Consider the following 5515-nt stretch of genomic DNA (forward strand, 5'->3'; position numbering starts at 1 on the left):
GATGGTCTCGATCTCCTGACCTCCAGATCCACCCGTCTTGGCCTCCCAAAGTGCTGGGATTACAGGCTTGAGCCACCGCGCCCGGCCAATTTTGCCCATTTTTAATTGAGTTATTATTATTATTATTTTTTTGAGATGGAGTCTTGCTCTGTCGCCCAGGCTGGAGTGCAGTGGCCGATCTCGGCTCACTGCAAGCTCCGCCTCCTGGGTTCACGCCATTCTCCTGCCTCAGCCTCCAGAGTAGCTGGGACTACAGGCGCCCGCCACCACACCCGGCTAATTTTTTGTTTTTAATTTTTAGTAGAGATGGGGTTTTCACCGTGTTAGCCAGGATGGTCTCGATCTCCTGACCTCATGATCTGCCCACCTCGGCCTCCCAAAGTGCTGGGATTACAGGCGTGAGCCACCGCGCCCAGCCGAGTTATTTGTTTTCTTATTACTGTCTTGTGAGGGTTATTTATATATTCTCCATTCCAGTCCTCTATCGGATATGTGTTTTGCAAATATATTTTCACAGTCTGTGACTTGTCTTTTCATTTTTGTAACAGTGTCTCTTGAAGAATAGAAGTTTTTCATTTTGATTAAAGTCCAATTTATCAGTTTCTTCTTTACAATTTATGCTTTTTGTGTTCTATCTTAAAAAAACCTGTGCCTAATCCAAAGTTATGAAGATTTTCTCCTATGTTTTCTTCTAGAAGTTTTATTTACTTATTTATTTATTGAGATGGAGTTTTGCTGTTGTTGCCCAGGCTGGAGTGCAGTGGTGCGATCTCTGCTCGTTGTAACCTCCACCTCCTGGGTTCAAGCGATTCTCCTACCTCAGCCTCCTGAGTAGCTGGGATTACAGGCACCCGCCACCATGCCTGGCTAATTTTTCGTATTTTTAGTGGAGATGGGGTTTCATCATGTTAACCAGGCTGGTCTCAAACTCCTGACCTCAGGTGATCCACCCACCTCAGCCTCCCAAAGTGCTGGGATTACTGGCATGAGCCACTGTGCCTGGCCTATAGTTTTAATTTTTACACTGAGGTCTATGATTGATTTCAACTTAAAAAAAATGTTGAAATATGGGTTGAAGTTCATTTTTTGTGTATGGATGTCCAACTGTTCCAGCACCATTTGTTGAAAGACTTTCCTTTCTGCATTGAATTGCTTTGACACTATTATTGAAAATCACCTGACATTAAATGTATGTGTCCCTTTCTGAACTCTCCATTCTGTTCCGTTGATCAATGTTTCATTGCTTTTGTCAATACCACACTAGTGCCTGCACCTGGTGAGTACTGTATCAATGTTAGCTAGCGCTTGCCATATTTTATCATTTAAAAAAAATAAACTTTTACCTTTGGAATTTCTTTACTTGGAAAATTTATTTTTGAATAATAATATGATGGAAAAAGTTGCAAATCTAGAACAGAGATTTCCCTTATATCCTTCTCACAGCTAGCTTCTCCTAGTATTAACGTTTTACATATCCATGGTATTTGTATCAAAGCGGACACATGCACATTGGCACAGTACTATTAGCTAAGCTGTTTATTTGAATGTCACCAGTTTTCCCATTAGTGGCTGTTTTTCCTGTTCAGGGTCCATTTCAGAATACCACATTGCATCGAACCATGGGTTTTTTAGATGCATCTTTTAGCAGCTCTGTAATAGGGTGCATCTTGCAACACACTGATCGCTAGGTGGTGGTGGTTTTTTTTTTTCATAGTGGCATACTAAATTAGAGTATGCCTTAGTTTAATGAAATAGGGTATTATTATTACTTGATCTCCTTAAACCTCAACTTCTTCATCTGTAAAATGAAAATAATGCTAGGACTCACCTCATAGAGACATGGAAAGATAAAATGAGAGCCACAAAAGGAAGTGCCTCGATAGAGTCTGGCACACGAGCCCTTGTTAATTAATGGTGCCATTAAACCCAAGTGTAATCTCTATCCAAAGTGTGCTCCTGGGGGTCAGTGAGCTCGCCTCTCCTTGCCTTTCCCTACCTCGAAGAAATGCCTGGAGCTGGATTTCTTAGCAGCTTTCCTTCAAACAAGAGCCCACAGGAATAGCTACCAATTAAAATAACAAAGTTTCAGGTGACAACGTTTGCAGAAGAAGCTGCAAATGTTTAATAAAAGCCAGCTGCTGGGAGGCTCAGACAGCTACCTCTTCCGGGAGATCTGAAGCCGCATTTCAAGTTTGCCAGCAAATTTGCTTTCATTAGAACAAGACCCTGGCCCTTTCTCCTCAGAATGTTTGGGCCCAGGCCTCTTGTCACTTCTCTCTTTTTTTGCTTTCACTTTCTGAAATACATTCCCTTGTTTTCTCGACTTGAGCTTTTAAAAAATTATACAAGCATCCGGGCGTGGTGGCTCACGCCTGTAATCCCAGCACTTTGGGAGGCTGAGGCGGGCGGATCACGAGGTCAGGAGATCAAGACCATCCTGGCTAACCCGGTGAAACCCTGTCTCTACTAAAAAAGACAAAAAAATTAGCCGGATGTGGTGGCGGGCACCTGTAGTCCCAGCTGCTCGGGAGGCTGAGGCAGGAGAATGGCATGAACCCGGGAGGCGGAGCTTGCAGTGAGCTGAGATCGCGCCACTGCACTCCAGCCTGGGCAACAGAGCAAGACTCCGTCTCAAAAAAAAAAAAAAAAAAAAAATTATACAAGCAACACATCTGTTGCGGATACGGTAGAAAATTGAGATGAAAGGAAAAATTGTAAAAGAGGCCTGTAATTTCATCACTTAGAGATTGTCACTGGATACAAAGTATTTTTCTTTCTTTTTCTGATTGTTAAAATATAGCACTAACTGTAAAATAAATTAGAAATTATAGAAAAAGCATAAAAGTAAAACATTCTCTTCTCATCTCACCATCCAGGTTACCAACGTGTAACATGCACCCTTTCCAAAACGTTCATGTCAATGCTTTCATATGTACTTAAAAATATTGCAAGTTCCAGTACCTGGGGCAGGCTCTGGGGGTTAGCCATTTGGAGTTAAATTTTGTCTCTGTCACCAACTAGCCGTGAGCAGCCTATGTGACTTCTCTGGGTCTCGGTTTTCCTATCTGTGAAATAGGAATATCATTAGAACCTACTTCGGTTACTGAGAACATGACCTGAGCTACAGTACATAAAAGTCCTTAGCTGGCTGGGCATGGTGGCTCACGCCTGTAATCCCAGCAGTTTAGGAGGTAGGAGGATTCCCACGAGCCCAGGAGTTCAAGACCAGCTTGGGCAATATGGCGAAACCCCATCTCTACAAAAAATGAAAATATTAGCCGGGTGTGGTGGTGTGCACCTGTGGTCCCAGTTACTTGTGAAACTGAGGTGGGAGGATTGCTTGAGCCCAGGAGGTGGAGGGTGCATGAGCCAAGATTGTACCATTGCACACCAGCCTGGGCAACAGAGTGAGATCCTGTTTCAAAGAAAGAAAGGAAAAAAGAAAAAAAAAAAGTCCTTATTCATGATGCTTCATACAGAGCGAGCCTTGAAAAATGGCAGTGATGATTGGTGTGCTTGTTTTCCATTGCTGCCTCACAAATAACCACACAAACTCAGTGGCTTAAAACAACACCGTTGATTATTTCACATTTATGATCTCACTGCTTTCGTGGCAAAGGATTCCAGGCACAGCTTAACTGGATCCTCAGCTCTGGGTCTCACAAGGCCTCAGTCAAGATGTTGACTGAGGCTAGGGTCTCTTCCGGAGGCCCAGGGTCCTCTCCCAAGCAGATGTGGTTACTGGCAAAGTTCATTTTGTTGCAGCTGCAGAACTCACGGGGGCTTGGTTCTTCCAGGACAGCAGAAGCATGGCTGCTGCTATGAACCTTGCCCTTCTTACTTCTCTGATCTCTAGAGCCTCTTTGAAAAGGCTCACCTGGGCCAGGCGCGGTGCCTCGCACCTGTAATCCCAGCATTTTGGGAGACTGAGGTGGGAGGATCACGAGGTCAGGAGATCGAGACCATCCTGACCAACATGGTGAAACCCTGTCTCTACTAAAAATATGAAAAGTAGCTGGGCATGGTGGGGTGCGCCTGTAGTCCCAGCTACTCGGGAGGCTGAGGCAGGAGAATGGCTTGAACCCGGCAGGTAGAGGTTGCAGTGAGCTGAGATCTTGCCACTGTACTCCAGCCTGGTGACAGAGCAAGACTCCATCTCAAAAAAAGAAAAAAGAAAAAAGGAAAGGCTCATCTGATGAGGTCAGGCTCACTCAGGATCATCTTCCTTTGATGAACTCAAAGGCAGTTCCTACAGTACCTTAGTTACACGACAAAATCTCTTCATCTTTGCCCTAGAACATAATCACATCATCACACGAGTGACATCGTATTCAAGGCCCTGCCCACACCAAGGGGAGGCGGTTATCCAGGACGTGAGCCACAAGGGGAGGGCATCTTGGGGCTGTCTTAGAATTCTGCTTACCATACCTAGTACTCACAGGGCCTTCCCGTCATCTTGTGTTTTAGTTCGGGGGCAAACTAAAGGGACTTAATCTGTTTCCAAGGAGTTCATACTTGGTAAAGACCATCCCATCTGTCTGACCAAGTACTGGAATTGAACGTTGATATGGTTTGGATCTGTGGCTGGGGAGGCCTTAGGAAACTTTCAACCATGGCAGAAGGTGAAGAGGAAGTGGGCATGCCTTACTTACATGGCCGGAGCATGAAGGTTATTTGTAATTCCCAGTGTTGGAGGCGGGACCTGGTGGAAGGTGATTGGATCATGGGGGCAGAGTTTCCCTTTGGTTGGCAATGAGGTGGGCCCTGGATGTGGCTGATCCAATCAAAGCCCTTCCCTTTCAAATGGGCCTGGGAAGGGAAAAACTCACGTCGAGGCTCCCAGTGCCTCTGTCCTCTGTGAACTGTACAAGCCTGGAATAATTTCCTCCTGGTCATCTGACCTGGGCGAGGCTGGGAGCTGCTCCAGGGCAAGAAGACCAAAGTCCTGTCTGCTCCCATGAGCCCAGCACTCAAGGCTCATGCTGAACAATGGCAGGTGGTTAATCAGAATTTGATGAATAAATCAATGAATGAGCAGTTCTGCTTTCTCCTCTTTTCCATCAGCAGGAAATAATTGCCTTCTCAGAAGACTGCATTTTTTCTTTTATTCTTTTTTTCTTTCTTGTTCATTTATTTTATTTTTAATTTTTTTTTTGAGATGGAGTCTCGCTCTGCTACCCAGGATGTAATTTTTTCATTGAGATATTTCAAACTTGAGTATAGTCAAAGAACCCCCCAAATACCGACTCAGGCTTCAGCAACGATCATTCCGATGTTATTTTTTCAAATTTCCTTCTCTCCTCTATGAGGAGGGTAGAGGGGCTAGAATATTTTAAAGTAAATCCCAGATACTGAATCAGTTTGCCCCCAAATACTTCAGTGTGTATCCTGAACATAAAAATATTTTTTTCAAATAGCCATAATCACACTCGCACACTTAAAAACAATTATAATTTCTTAATATCACAAAATACCCAGACCATGTTCAAATTTCCTCCATTATCTCAAAAACTGT

Source organism: Papio anubis, chromosome 16 (assembly GCF_008728515.1).
Source record: "Papio anubis isolate 15944 chromosome 16, Panubis1.0, whole genome shotgun sequence".
NCBI lineage: Eukaryota > Metazoa > Chordata > Mammalia > Primates > Cercopithecidae > Papio > Papio anubis.